This window comes from Pelophylax lessonae (genome assembly GCF_965119305.1).
Source record: "Pelophylax lessonae genome assembly, chromosome: 5".
Lineage (NCBI taxonomy): Eukaryota > Metazoa > Chordata > Amphibia > Anura > Ranidae > Pelophylax > Pelophylax lessonae.
The window spans coordinates 525,407,608-525,424,228 of NC_138772.1; the positions used below are offsets into that span (position 1 = coordinate 525,407,608).

The 16,621-nt window shown below is 43.9% G+C and overlaps 1 protein-coding gene across 1 annotated transcript in view; it reads right to left on the reverse strand.

The window, feature by feature from the left end:
* ASAP1 (ArfGAP with SH3 domain, ankyrin repeat and PH domain 1) overlaps positions 1-4,222 on the reverse strand; it is a 488,930-nt gene extending 484,708 nt beyond the window's left edge. The window contains exon 1 of the mRNA XM_082257784.1: positions 3,969-4,222. The gene's annotated coding sequence lies outside the window, so the exon portion shown is untranslated. The remainder of the gene's footprint in view (positions 1-3,968) is intronic.
* Positions 4,223-16,621: the final 12,399 nt, after the last annotated feature.

Consider the following 16,621-nt stretch of genomic DNA (forward strand, 5'->3'; position numbering starts at 1 on the left):
GGTACCATTGTTTTTAGCCCAGGCGAGTGGGAGGGGACGTCCCCTCCTGCCTCCTTCCGCGGCTTTGCCCGGGTCTCCCGTCCCAACGGGAGACCCGAGCACCCAGCCGGCATGTCCGCCGGCTTGATGGAGTCCCGATCTAAGCCGGATGTGGCTTCGGTCGGATCTCCGATGACGTAACCCGGAGGCGGCGTCCATGACGTCACGTCCGGGTTACTCTGCTGCTAAAGGCGGCAGATTAACGAGTGTATTCAAAAATTGAGTTTTCGGCGTTTTGAATACATGGAAGTGCAGTGGAGGGGTTTGGGGTCTTTTAGACCCTCGATCCCTCCATAAAGTGTACCTGTCACTGCATATTGCTGTCACAAGGGATGTTTACATTGCTTGTGACAGCAATAAAAGTGATCAGATTTTTTTTTTTTAAAAAACCTGTGATAAAGTTAAAAAAAAAAAAATAAATAGAAAAAAAATTATTTTAGCCGCCCCCGTCGCCGTTAGCTTGCGCACGAAAGAAAATGTATATGGAAGTCGAGCCGCAAATTAAATCACTGTTCAAACCACACGTGTGAGGTATCGCCGCGATCGCCAGAGCGTGAGCAATAATTAAAAAAAGGGCGGCACAGTGGTGTAGTGGTTAGCACTTTCACCTAGCAGCAAGAGGTTCGCTGGTTTGAATCCCAACCACGACACTACCTGCCTGGAGTTTGCATGTTCTCCCTGTGCATGTGTGGGTTTCCTCCGGATACTCCGGTTTCCTCCCACACTCCAAAGACATACTGGTAGGTTAATTGGATCCTGTATAAAAAAATTGGCCCTACTGTGTATGTATGTGAGTTAGGGACCTTAGATTGTAAGCTCCTTGAGGGCAGGGACTGATGTGAATGTACAATGTATATGTAAAACGCTGCGTAAATTGACAGCGCTATATAAGTACCTAAAATAATAATAAAAAAAGAGCTACACTCTAACTCTAAACTGGTAACCGTTAAAATTTTTTAAAGCGTCGCCTATTGAGATTTCTATTGACCGTAGTTTGTCGCCATTCCACGGGTGTACGCAATTTTAAACCTTAACATGTTGGGTATCTATTTACTCGGCTTGACATCATCTTTCACAATATACAAAAAATAAATGGGCGAACTTTACTGTTTAGTTTTTTAAATGCAGTGAAATGTGATTTTTCGTAATTTTTCAAAAAAAAAAAATGGCGTTTTAAAGACCGCTGCGCAAATACCACGTGACAACACACACACACACACACACACACATCATAGGTTGAACTGGATGGACTGGTGTCTTTTTTCAACTTCACTAACTATGTAACAAAAAATATTGCAATGACCGCCATTTTATTCTCCAGAGTCTTTGGTAAAAAATATATATATAATGTTTGGGGGTTCTAAGTAGTTTTCTAGGAAAAAATACTGATTTTAACTTAAACAAAAAGTGTCAGAAATAGGCCTGGGGCATAAGTCTTTAACCGCTTGCCGACCGCCGCAAGTACATATACTGCGGCGGTCAGCCCCGGCCAGGCAAAGTGACGTATATATACGTCACTAGCCTGTGACCGGCTTGTGAGCCAATAGCGGGCGAGCTCGTTCACTAAGGAGTCAGTGCGTGTGACCGGCGGACCCGATGTCCGCCGGTCACTCGGCGATCGTCAGTAGAGCGGGAGAAAGGCAGGCGGCTAATGTAAACAAGCCGCCTGTCATTCTCCCCTGTGTAAAAATGGAGATCAGACGGTTCTACTATGTAGGACCGTTGATCTCTGTTTTTACAGTAGTAGCCATGTCCCATCACAGTTAGAAACACGCCCCTAGGACACACTTAACCCCTCCCTCTCCAATACAGTCAAACCCTTCCCTGCCAGTGTCATTTTTACAGTAACAGTGCATATGTATAGCACTGATTACTGCAGTAATGTCACTGGTACCCCCAAAAGTGTCAAAAATGTCAGTCAAGGGTCCGATCTGTCCGCTGCAATGTCGCAGTCCCGAAAAAAAAACAAAAAAAACAAAACAAAAAAAAACAAAAAAAAATCGCAGATCGCCGCCATTACTCGTTAAAAAAAAAAAACACCAAAAATGACAAAAATCTTTCCCTTTGTTAGTAAACGCGATAACTTTTGCGCAAACCAATCAAAATACGCTTTTTGTGATTTTTTTTACCAAACATATGTAGCATTAAACAAATTGGTCGAAAATTTTAAAAAATTTAGATTTTTACATTTTTTTTGGGGAATTTCATATAAAAAAATGTGAAAAATATTGTTATTTTTGCAAAATTTATGCTTTTTTTTTGTTTATAGCGCATGATCAAAAAAATCGCACAGGTGATCAAATACCACCAAAAGAAAGCTCTGTTTGTGGGAAAAAAAGGACGTCAAATTCGTTTAGGTACAGCGTCGCACGACCGTGCAATTGTCCGTTAAAGTCACACAGTAAAAAAAAAATCGCAAAAAACCCCCTGGTCAGGAAGGGGGTAAAATCTTCCGGGGCTTAAGTGGTTAAATATACGCTATTCCTCAATAGCCACAAAGCATGTAAACCCATAGAAGTAAACGGCAAGGTCAAAATGTGATTTTCATTTAGGAAAGATTGCACATATTGTAATGAAACCTGTTTAACATGTCTGGAAATTCATTCAAACAGCATGAAATTTTAGGGGCTTTGGAATGAAATTAGTTGACTCAACAATGGCAAGAAAGGATGTTCTGAACAACGATTTCCTTATGTACCTTCAAACAAAACCACGTATGGCCAGCTTTAGCAAACTAAATATCTTCCAGTTGTGGTTTACATCTACTTAGATCATTCATATAGAAAGAGGAAGGTTCTAAAATTATCTTTGATAAGCTCTTGTAAATCAGGGACCTTCTCTGGAATTTCCAGGGACAGATCCCTAAAGCCGTAGAGTTTACATATACTTCAATCATACATATAGAAAGAGGAAGGTTCTATGGTATGTTTGATCAAATCCTTTAAATCCGGGACCTTCTCTGGAATTTCCAGGGACAGATCCCTAAAGCCTTAAGATGTAGAGCTAACATCTGCTTCAATCATACATATAGAAAGAGGAAGGTTCTACAGTATGTTTGATCAATTCCTTTAAATCGGGGACATTCTCCAGAATTTCTAGGGACAGATCTCTAAAGCCTTAAGACGCAGAGTTTACATGTACTTCAATCATACATATAGAAAGAGGAAGGTTCTATGGTATGTTTGATCAGCTCCTGAAAATCGGGGACCTTCTCTGGAATTTCTAGGGACAGATCCCTAAAGCCTTAAGATGTAGAGTTTACATCTACTTCAATCATTCATATAGAAAGAGGAAGGTTCTACAGTATGTTTGATCAGCTCCTTTAAATCGGGGACATTCTCCAGGATTTCTAGGGACAGATCCCTAAAGCCTTAAGACGCAGAGTTTACATGTACTTCAACTTCTTTAAATCGGGTACCTTTTCCGGAATTTCCAAGGACAGATCCCTAAAGCCTTAAGATGTAGAGTTTACATGTACTTCATTTATACATATAGAAAGAGGATGGTTCTACGGTATTTTTGATCAGCTCCTGAAAATCCAGGACCTTCTCGGAAATTTCCAAGGACAGATCCCTAAAGCCTTAAGATGTAGAGTTAGAATCTACTTCAATCATTCATATAGTGAAAGGTTCTACGGTATGTTTGATCAGCTCCTTTAAATCGGGGACCTTTTCCAGGATTTCGAGGGACAGATCCCTAAAGCCTTAAGATGTAGAGTTTACATGTACTTCAATCATAAATATAGAAAGAGGAAGGTTCTACTGTAAGTTTGATTAATTCCTTTAAATCAGGGACCTTCTCTGGAATTCCCAGGGACGTTCGGTCCCTTCGGATGCTCTTCCTCGCTACCACTGAGCTTCAGCCGTGGTCCAAACTGAGATTCAAAGTTAGACAATGCATTGCAAACCACGCCTAGCCTGAGAACTTACCACGATGTGTTCAGCTCCAATTCCCATTCCAAGATTCCGTCCCGGATTAAAACCCATTATTCCATGTTACACGGGGAAATCGGCACAAAGGCGCAGGATGGCTCGGCTAACTCGGAGAAGAAGGAAAAGGATAATCACATGGATCCCAGCTTGAGTGTATCCAGACAATGGCTAGGCTGGAGAGAGTTGAATTGCATCCATTGAGCCTCTTCTCCAGCTGGAAGCGTATAGGAAGGAAAATCTCCTGGCATGTGAGAGAGAGAGAGAGGGAGAGAGAGGAGGAAAGAGAGAAAAAAAAAAAAAAAGAAGGATCCTGCCTTTTGGAGAGCCCAGGGGTTGAGAGCCGGGATTTCAGGAAATCTGACAGTTGAACAGGAAATGTGCTCTGCTGTGCACACATTCCACAATGTGCAGAGATACGGGGTCTGGGGAATTGCAGCTTCTCTTACACTAACGTGGCCTGTAATAGCATTTAGCCTTTCCCATATCATTACTGAAAATACAATACTGTCCTGAGCCGATGACTGGAAAGAAAGGAGGGGGAGATGAATAGTCAGGTCATACGTTAGCCATAACACATCTTTTAAAAAGTTCACCCAAAAAGGATAATTTACTTATATTTGGTAATATATGTATTAGATCACATGTGTCATACACAAGGCCCATGGCCCGAATCGGGCCTTCCAAGCCATTTCATGTGGCCCTCGCAACCAGGGAGAGGGGTGGAGGAGAGATGTGAACAGCCTGTGAAAGAGAGCTGATTCTTGCACCCTGTGCAAAGCAAACCCCTAAACTCTGCAATCTGTACATAGCGGACTCCTCAACACTGCACTGTGTACACAGCGCACCTCTGAACTCTGCACTCTGTACGTAGTACACCTCTGAACTCTGCACTCTTTACATAGCACACTCTTGAACTCTGCACTCTGTACGTAGCGCACCCCTTACCTTTACACTCTGTATGTAGCACACCCTTTAACTCTGCACACTATACATAGTACACCTCTGAACTCTGCACTCTGTACGTAGCGCACCCCTTACCTTTACACTCTGTATGTAGCACACCCTTTAAACTCTGCACTCTATACATAGTACACCTCTGAACTCTGCACTCTGTACATAGCACACCCTTGAACTCTGCGCTCGGTACATAGTACACCTCTGAACTGTGCACTTTGTACGTAGCGCACCTCTGAACTCTGTTCTCTATACATAGCACACCCTGAACTCTACACTCTGCACGTAGCGCACCCCTGAACTTTACACTCTGTACGTAACGCACCCCTGAACTTTACACTCTGTACGTAACGCACCCCTGAACTCTGCACTCTGTATTTAGCACACCCCTGAACTCTGCACTGCGTACATAGCGCACTCTTGAACCCTGCACTCTGTACGTAGCGCACCCCTTTACTTTACACTCTGTATGTAGCACACCCTTTAACTCTGCACTCTATATATAGTACACCTCTGAAGACTGCACTCTGTACATAGCACACCCTTGAACTCTGCACTCTGTACATAGTACACCTCTGAACTCTGCACTCTGTAAGTAGCACACCCCTGAACTCTGCACTGCGTACATAGCACACCCCTGAACTCTACACTCTGTACATAGCGCACCCCTGAACTTTACACTCTGTACGTAGCGCACCCCTGAACTCTGCACTCTATATATAGTACACCTCTGAACTCTGCACTCTGTACGTAGAACACCTCTGAACGCTGCACTTTGTACATAGTACACCTCTGTACGTAGTACACCTCTAAACTCTGTACTCTGTACGTAGTACACCCCTAAACTCTGCACTCTGTACATTGTACACCTCTGAACTCTGCTCTCTGCCAAGTCAAAGTCCATACCTGAATCCAATCGAGAATCTGTGGAAAGAACTGAAAACTGCTGTTCACAAACGCTCTCCATCCAACCTCACTGAGCTCGAGCTGTTTTGAAAGGAGGAATGGGCAAAAATTTCAGTCTCTCGATGTGCAAAACTGATAGAGACATACCCCAGCGACTTACAGCTGTAATCGCAGCAAAAGGTGGGGCTACAAAGTATTAACTTAAGGGGGCTGAATAATTTTGCACGCCCAATTTTTCAGTTTTTTATTTGTTAAAAAAGTTTGAAATATCCAATAAATTTCGTTCCACTTCATGATTGTGTCCCACTTGTTGTTGATTCTTCACAAAAAATTACAGTTTTACATCTTTATGTTTGAAGCCTGAAATGTGGCAAAAGGTCGCAAAGTTCAAGGGGACCGAATACTTTCGCAAGGCACTGTAATATTTAACCCTACGGACTAAGACTGAGATGCCATTAAAGTTTATGTGCGTCTAAAGGCAGGGGTCCCAATACTTTTGGTAATAAAGTGTATATATAAATGGTTTAACAGCAACATAGAGTTCAACATAAAATCATTTTAATTGCGTACAAAATACAACACTCAGTATAAAACATGACCCCAAGCATTAGGGGTTTATGAACTTAGACACATTAGCTCTAGAAGTCTTCGAGTTTCAAAAGACTTACGTTCATCAGGACATGAGTGCCAGAGGGAGCCAAATAGCATACATTCACCAGTACATGCACATTACCATGCCTGACATTTCACCCCCATTCTCCTCAGCAGAACCAGGTACGAGTTCTTATGATAGGACATTAGTAGCAAGAAGAGGCAAGTCCAATAAACTTTTCGAGGCTTTACTTAAACAAAATTAGGGTAGGCAACTTTTTGATATACAATTTAACAGCAAAAAGCTTCTTACAGTCATGGTAATAGTTGTCCGCACTTTCCCCGGTTGGGCCATCTACGTATGTCCTGTCCCCAACTCCCTCCTTTCCAGGTATTCCCTAGCCACAGGGAATACCAATAATTGGGCAGCAACATGCGGGCAGATGTGGCCCAATCATGTCCCATGGGGCGCAGCTATGGAGCCTAGCTCCTCCCCGAACTCCACCCACCCTGTTTTTCAGGGTACCCACTGGGTCCTGCCATTCTATGAGGACACCCTGAGAGAATTGGCCCCATCAACCCCCCAAAGAGCTCCATCCAATATCTGTAATGTAGCGCTAGTCGTGTGCTATGTTGAATGTCCTCTACATGTACAGCTAACCATGTGGTGGGGGAGCACGTGCACTCTTTAAGCCATTCCAGACCCAAAAAAAAGGATGCTTCCCAAGACGCACCTGGGTGCAATTGGAACTGGACACCCCTGGGGTACCCAATTTCTACATCCAATACCTGTAATGTAGTGGTAGCCATGTACTGTGTTGCATATCCTCCATGTGTACAGCTCACCATGTGGTTGGGGAGCACGTGCACTCTTTACTGATTCCTGCCTGAACAAAGGATGCTTCTCAAGACCCACCAGGGTGCTATCAGTATGGGACCCCCAAAGAGCACTGACTGGGTCCTGCCATTCTATAAGGACACCCTAAGAGAATCCTCCAACACTTTTTATTTTTGAGGCTTGGTTCACACCTTTAGGTGCGACCGGGGGTGCGTGTTCCTGTATGTCAAGAGTAAGGCAGCCTATTTGTTTCAATCAGCTGCCCTACATGGGAGAAACATGGAAAATAAATTCCTGACTATTTTCCAAAAACGCAACACATGGTTTGCGTGCTATTGCAGATGCATGGGGTGCCAAAAAAATTACCGGCACCGCTGTGCAATCTACTAAATGGCAGCACATATCTGTGCATTTTACAAAAGCGTGTGATTTTACCCATGTTTCCGTAAGGTAGTAGTGTGAACCTAGTTCTACATCCCAAGATGCCCCGCACTGACACGGCCAAGGCTGGCACTTCCTACAATCACATCCCACTACTTCTCTGGGGGCCTCTAGTGGCTATCTAGGAGACTACACTGCCTAGTCACTACAACCTGCTCTCATAGCTAACTATGGGGACACATCATAGCCAAACTGGGAATTACATTGGGCACATCCGTGCCCTTACTGTACAGTAGGCTGTTTCCACACACATTACACAGGCATGGTGCACCTTTGTCACCATCAGAAAACCAGTCCTAAGAAATGCCATGCAGCCATCATTTGAGTGCAAGTAGACAGGAAGTGGCTAAAAAAGAAGCTGCAGGGGATCACCATCACTGAGCTGCAATTAAAGAGCGAAGAGAGGTAAAAACAAGTATTTTACTAAACACAGGGCATTTTTTCAGCTGGAACTTGGTGGAACTCAGTTCCTCCACCTCTGGCTCAGGCCTCTGCTCCCCGCTCACCACCATCACTTGTAAACACAGATGTCCAATTTCTGTGTTTACAAGTGACAGCTCGTCTCCCAACAGTTCCCATAGATCTGATGCGGCTTACTACTGAGTGTAGAATGGGGACAAGGGAGATGCAGATGCCGGGGCACAGTGCACATGCCTACACTTCTACTCAATGATCTCCCTGCAAGTGAGAGAGGTGGAGATCATCCAGCTTAATAAAGGAATAAAAGTAAGACATGTGGAAGATGGTGGAAGATGGTGGAGCTTTAAAAGAGGGGAGAAAATATGGGCAGTGGAGGGGGGGTTGCATTCAGAGGTCAGAGCTGAAGAGGGGTGAAAGTGAGATGTGGATGGGGGGTGCAGGGGTAAGCATCTGTGGGAAACGGCTGAACTCTGCACTCTGTATGCAGTGCACTCCTGAATGCTACACTCTGCACATAGTGCACCCCTGAGCTCTGCACATAGCGCACCCCCGAACTCTGCACATAGCGCACCCATATAGCGCACCCATGAACTCTTCACATAGCGCACCCATGAACTCTGCACATAGGGCACCCCTGAACTCTGTACATAGCGCACCCATGAACTCTGCACATAGCGCACCCCTGAACTCTGCACATAGCGCACCCATGAACTCTGCACATAGCACACCCCTGAACTCGGCACATAGCACTCCCCTGAACTCTGCACATAGCGCACCCCTGAACTCTGCACATAGCGCACCCCTGAACTCTGCACATAGTGCACCCCTGAACTCTGCACATAGGGCACCCCTCAACTCTGCACATAGCGCACCCCTGAACTCTGCACATAGCGCACCCATGAACTCTGCACATAGCGACCCCCTGAACTCTGTACATAGCGCACCCCTGAACTCTGCACATAGTGCACCCCTGAACTCTGCACATAGCGCACCCCTGAACTCTGCACATAGCGCACCCCTAAACTCTGCACATAGTGCACCCCTAAACTATGCACATAGCAGACCCCTGAACTCTGCACATAGCCTGCCCTCTAAACTCTGCACTTGGTACCCAGTACATTCCTGTTATTTAGTGCCCCTTTAAAGCGGAGTTCCACCCAAAAGTGGAACTTCCGTTTTAGGTACTAATAACCCCCTGACATGCCACATTTGGCATGTAAATTTTTTTGGGGGGGAGCGGGTACCTAGTTTTGACAGGTACCCGCTCTCACTTCCGCTCGGAGCGACGCGGTGCCCTGAACGGAAGTTCTCCTCTCCCCCTCCCTCCCTGCAATCTTCTGGGACATGTCAGAGGTGCCAGAAGATCGCCGGCCAATCAAGATGCGCAGTGCAACTCGCGCATGCGCAGCACAACTCGCGCATGCGCAGTGCGTACCTGGCTGTGAAGCCGCAAACTGTCACAGCCGGGTGCCCACACCAGTGATGTCGGCGCCGCCGAGACCAGAGGGAAGAGGATCGAGGCTTCGAGCGGCCGCATCGCTGGACCGTGGGACAGGTGAGTGAAAAGGCTGGAACTCCGCTTTAAGATCCTGTCACTGTTAGTAAAATTTGACCACACCCACTATTCAAAGCAGATTGGAGGGTGTGTGTGTGTGTGGGGGGGGGGGAGGTTACGTTCCGGCCCCTATTTCCTGAGAAAAAAAGCCTTGACTAAACAAATGGCAGTTCATTCTGATTCACAATGTCATTCAGGAAGGGGTTACATCTACTTATACATGGAAACATTGAATAAGGCAGTTTAAGTTGCATGGAAATGTTGCAGTATCTACAAATATTCAGCAATTACTAGAATAATGGGCCATTATTATACATTTCATTGTTACTGGCAGAAGATCTTTTTATATAATGCCAGAACTACACAGCGGGACTTCTGATGACACTGTCGCCTCTCCATTTTTTGCATACTACCGCCAACGGCGCTGTTCGCACAGTGACAGCAAAACCTCCTAAAGGGTCAGTCCTCCAACATAATACCCGAAATATCTTTTGAATATATTAATGAAGAAAAAAAAAAAATGTTAATTCGCAATGACAGGTGCACTTTATACAGCAGAGATGGAGAAGGCTAAGGTCTTCTTGGTTGTCAGTGACGGTCAGACAAAGTGGGGACTGCCCGAGGCTCTCTGGAATACCACCAGCAGAAAGAGATAAGAGGAAGAGAATGTTTTATCACCTGCAGGGATAAATAGAAAAGAAATAAATAAAGACCAATGTCATGTAAAAGTCAGCCGGGAACTGCAGGCAGAAATGGCAGCCGCTCTTTCCAGCAGACTGTGAAGTAATCATTTTATTATGGGTTTTTTTTTTTTTTGAACTCCAGGTATGAATTTTTAGGCACACTTTTTTTGGTTTCAATATTTTTTTATTGAAAGTTTTCACAAAAAGTAGGAAACATAACAATATAGAAAATTGGACAACACATTCCTTAGAGCTTGTACATTCTCTAAAGCAGGGATCCTCAAACTACGGGCTGTTGCGGAACTACACATCCCATGAGGCATTGTAAAACTCTGACATTCACAGACATGATGGGAATTGTAGTTCCCGAACAACTGGAGGGCCATAGTTTGAAGACCCCTGCTCTAAAGGAAAGGGTTTGCAATCAGTGATGGACGAACATCGGTCGGGGCGGTTTGCGAACGCCAGCCGCAAATCTTCTCAAAAGTTCGCGAACCGCGAGTTCGCGACGGGCCACATTGACTTTAATGGGAGGCGAACTTTGAAAACCTTTAGGTCATATTTGCAGCCACAAAAGATGTAGTAGCTGTGCACAAATAGTCCCAGCACATGGACAATGTCATAACAGAAGTATTGCAATTGAAAAAGTTGCCCAAAAGGTTTTTTTTTTTTTTACAGCAAAAAATATATATATTTTTTTTCATAAATCAGCCAGAACTGACAGCAGCCGGTAAATACATGTCTAATACATATAGGGTCCATTCACACATCTGTGACAACCACAGGATACCTGGCCCTATAGTAAAGAGACTGTAATAGACCCTATAATGACATTAGAGCATTTTAAATGACTTTTGTGGACATTGACAGAGCGATTTCTGTGTGACTGCAGCCGATCTCTAACTGCCCCTAAAGCAACCACTGGATACCTCTCCCTAAGCTCAAAAGATACTAGTAGACCTATACCGAAATACCAGCCATGAAAAGGACTTTTGTGGATCTTCACAGCGCTATATGTGTCTAGCAAACTCTCCCTGATGAGCATCGCTTCTCGGCCTTTTGGCTAAGATCAAGTGTAGTATCTGTTCTTATCAGTTGGTATGGACCCTGATGGTTAGTATCGGCAGGGGCTGAAATGAACCGGGGCGCTCTAGGCGTAACTGGAGGACCGGGAAGTAGGCACTGTCAGAGAAAGCCGGATGGGTCTGTTGCCTTCTGATTTGAATGGGTCCGCCCCTACCAGTTTGAAGGGAGCGAGAAAACTGGATTGGTTCCGTGGCCAGTTAGTACCGCTCCTGGATGTGATTGGTAAGGAACGGCGGTGGCGGTGGGGGAGCCTTTCCTCCTGGGTTGAATCTGGCCTTGCAAAAGGCTTGTCCCCAGTTGAAGGCAGGTTCTCCCTAAGCTGTCCAAAGTTCTGATGCCTCCTGGTAGGATAGGGCTACACTGGGTCTGGCCTTTGGGCCGGGGTAGAAAAAGCCCGTAGTGTATGTGCCCCTGGGGTGGCAGCCCAGGGGTGCCTTAATTCTCACTGGTGAGGGGCAGCTCGCCTTGAGTTTTTCGGCACCATGGTCACTGCACCTACGCACACTTTTTTAAGCACCTGCCTCTTGGGCAAGGCCTTTTGGCTTCGACCAGAGGAATTTTTATTCCGGCCGGAAGGCCTGCCTTTGTTTTTCACCTAGGCACTAATTCACCTCTCCACTTCCCCTCCCCCACCTTTTTGTTTGTGTGTGCCTTTTCTTTGTGGTTTGTCACTTTTCTATCACCTTTTTTCACTTGGCACGACTTGTAGGGTGTGGGTCCTCGGGCCCTACCTTGAGTCTTGGGAGGGGGTGGATATGGCCTTTTGGCTTGGTCCGCCCTCTCTCATGGGGTCTCCCTTCGGGGGAGCCCCACTTAGTACTCGGTGGGGGCTGTTTCGGCAGTCCCCCTGAAGAACGGGGTCAGTCTGGTTCCGGCCAGACAGACCATGAGTACCTCAAATCCCTGTCAGGAGTCTTGCGCCCCGGGGGATCGAGGTTTGGGTCCTACCTCTTCGGAGGGAAGACCATTTGTTCGCACACCCTGTGCACTTTTTGTGTTCCTCACGTTTGTGTGTGTGCACTTTTTTATGCACCGGGTGAAGTCTTTTGAGTGTGTTTCACACGCTACGGGCTAAAAAAAAAAAAAAAAAAAAAAAAGACTCTCCCTGATGAGCACAGCAGACCTCTCCCTACACTGGCAGAAAGCGGAATGTGAAATGGCTGCCAGATCGGGTCTATTTATAGGGTAGGGGGACTGTCCATGTGCTGGAATGTTTCAATTGGCTGTCCCGTTCCACCTGACGGCTGTGTCATGGGTCAAAGTTCTTCTGAATGAAAAAGAAAATGGCGGCGTGGAAATATTTGCGAATATCGGCAAAAGTCCGACTTTTTGCGAATTTGCGAACAAGCAAAATTTGCCGCGAACCGACTGCCGGGCGAACCGCAAGGCCATCTCTATTTGCAATGCATTGTTAATCGAAGAAAAAAAACTTGTCATGGAGATAGGACTTCCCATCTCCCCTTACTAAAATCTTTGTTTTTGATTGTGTTTTAGTAGTGTGAAGAAGACTATGTTTTGTCTTAAGCCGGGGTATGCCCCTATTGGCTTTGTTATGTTTTTTCTTTTGTGAAAATTTCCAATAAACAGAATTAAAAAAAAAATTGCAAAGCAAAACCTTGCAGGTTTAGAATTCTAGGCACACTTTTTTTTACTTTTAAACAGAACTTTATTAACGATTTAACACCTTTGCATTGCCAGACATTACAAAACTTTACATTTCACAATGAGAGTATACTTGACAGTGGAGTCATTACCAGGTACAGGTAAACCACAGAAATGTATAGATATGTTCTTAACCACTTGCCCACCGCCGCACGACTATTTACTGCGGCTTCAGCCCCTTACAGGCAAAGCGACGTAGACATATGTCGCTCGCGCACGAGCCTGTAGGGGGCGAGCGTGCACCGCAGGCGGCGCGTTCCAGCCCCCACTCGTTCCCTGCTGAGTCAGCGTGTGTGACCGGCGGCTCCGATGTCCACCGGCCACTCGTGATCTCCCGCAGGAGAGGGAGAAAGACAGACGGCTGATGTAAACACAGCCGTCTGTCATTCTCCCTGAATTAGGCACAGAGGCTACGCGATCCTGCTATATAGGATCGCATGTCTCTGTGGTTACTTCACTAGCCACGCCCCCCTAACAGTTAGAATCACGCCCCTAGGGACACACTTAACCCCTTGATCACCAATAAAGTTAACCCCTTCCCTGCCAGTGTCATTATTACAGTAACAGTGCATATTTATAGCACTGATTACTGTAGTAATGTCGCTGGTACCCCCAAAAGTGTCAAAAATGTCAGTCAGGGGTCCGATCTGTCCGCCGTAAAGTTGCAGTCCCGCAAAAAAATTGCAGATCGCCGCCATTACTGGTTAAAAAAAAACAATAACAATGACATTAATCTTTCCTGTAGTTAGTAAACACAATAAAGTTTGCGCAAACCAATCAAAATACGCTTATTGCGATTTTTTTTTTACCAAAAATATGTAGTAGAAAACAAATTGGCCTAAAATGTTAAAAAATTTTGATTTTTACATTTTTTTTGAGAATTTCATATAAAAAAATGTGAAAAATATTGTTATTTTTTCAAAATTGTCGCTCTTTTTTTGTTTATAGCGCAAAAAATAAAAATCGCACATGTGATCAAATACCACCAAAAGAAAGCTCTGTTTATGGGAAAAAAAGGACATCAATTTCATTTGGGTACAGCATCGCACAACCCCGCAATTGTACGTTAAAGTCACGCAGTGCCGAATCGCAAAAATGGTGCCTGGTCATTGAGCAGCCAAATCCTCCGGGGCTTAAGTGGTTAAAGCGGCATTAAAGTGTCACTAAACCTACATTATAAACGCCTATCAACAAATGGTGTATTACATGCTCACTCATGTCACTATGAGATGCGTTTTCTGTATTCTGCAAAAAAACTGGTTGATCCTGCTGCTCTCTATCGCCACCTTCTGTCCATGTCCCCAATTCAGCTGGAGATCCTGCAGAGCAGTGTTGGCAGCTCTGCACATGCTCAGTTTTCTGTGAGTTTCTATGCTGAGCATTTCCTCCCTATCACATCTGAGCCGCCCATGTGACTATAGAGTCGCAAGATGAAAATGCGATGCTGTAGCATCTTTCTCCTATGCTCAGAGACAGGGCCCCCTATCCAACCTATTTAAAGGTGTTGTTTCACGGAACGCACGCTTGGCTTCCCAAATGGCCACGGCCTTGCTGCCCTTTAGGACTGGGGTTGTCTGAAGGCACTATAATCAAAAAACAAACATAGGGCGCACCGACCTAGCGCATTATCAATAATAGGCTTTATTAATTGTAAGTGTATATACTCACAAACATTGGATTGGATGTGCTTTTTTTAAACTTTTCTTTGTGAGTATATACACTTACAATTAATAAAGCCTATTACTGAGGATAATGTGCTAGGCCGGTGTGCCCTATGTTTTTTTTTTACTATAGTCACACATGTGGGTGCATACACAGCAGTAAATAACAGCCCACTCCCTCCCTCATCTTCCATGACCACTAACCAGCTACACACAATGGAGGTGGGATATTACATGTAGATTACATGTAGATTAATGGAAGCTTCACCTCCCTCTCATTCTAAGACACAGACTGGAGGGGCGTGACACAGCCCGTGACTTGCAGAAATCCACCCACACCATGATATTGCCAAAAATAATAAAGATTTGATTTCAAATATATATTTATATGACAATTTATTGATATAAATTATTTATTTTTACTCTGTATTCCAAATCTCTCCAAAGTTAGAGAATCCGTGGTTGTTACCTGAACTAATGTCAGCATTGGAAGATCCCCCCTCTTACTGCTCTGGGGACAACCCAAATGTTGGGATTATTTTTCACTTGCAGTGAAATGGTAAACAGGACAAATAGAGAGGGTGAATCTCCCTAGCTGGGACACAGATAGACAGCAATAAAAACCTGACAGGCGTTTTAATCCCTCTCCACTAATAAAAAAAACTTTGCATTTAGTTATATTTTTAGGGCTGATTTACACCAGTCTGCAGGCTATAATGCATGTACGTTGTGTAAAGAAAGTGACGGGCGATGTTTTATTACAACGTGTCACACTCTTTGCTTTCTTTAAATTTTTTGCAGTGTCAATAAATTTCACTTTATTCAACTCTAGAACACTAGAGCACGTTGTGATCCACTGTGGTGACATGCGTTGTGCTGCTCTAAATATGTCAGTATTTTTGAATGTCAAAGCGGTACATTGTTTTGAATGGAAATCTGTTGTTTTATATTGTAGGCCTGTAATTCTTAGGAAAAAAACTGTAAAAGTGAATAAAAATGATTAATAAATTATTAATAAATGATTAAATAATAAATAAATTAATTAAATAATTAAATTCATATATAAACAATAAATTCTTTACATTGTAGCAAAGTGTCATTTCCTCAGTGTTGTCACATGAAAAGATAGAATAAAATATTATCACAAGTTTAATAAAGCCTGGCTGGCATGGCCTTATAGACCACAGTAATTAATAAATAAATGACTAAAGTTTTATGTACTACTATCCATATGGGTGGGGAGGGGTGGCTTCGCCGCCCGACTCTGTGACATTGTTCCCCTTGGGGCTCTGAGCCGGGTTGGTAGGGGCTACCTCTTCTCTTCTCTTCCCATCTCGAAGTCTGAACTACAATCCAACCATTAAGTATGTTTTTCTCTTGCATATAAGTTTGCTATCGTTATCTACTGTTGTAACGCTTTACTGACAACTATTGAAACAAAGCTCCACTATCCTGTTATTTCCCCTGTTATCTACATCCAGTTGATGTAACTTTATTTAAATAAAAATCTATTGATTGAAAAAAAAAAAAAAAAAAAAAGAAAAGATATAATAAAATATTTACAAAAATGTTAGGGGTGTACTCACTTTTGTGAGATGGTGTATATAAACCATAGTTTGTGAACTCTATAACTTTCACACTTTTCTAAATAATAGACACTTATTTGGATTATTTCCACCAAACAAATGTAGCAGAATACATTTTGGCCTAAATTTATGAACAACAATTATTTATTTGCAAATTTTATAACAGAAACAAAGAAAAACACTTTTTTCCCCCCAAACTTTGCAGTCTATTTTAGTTTACTGTATTTAGCAAAAAAATAAAAACCCAGCAGTGATTAAATACCACCA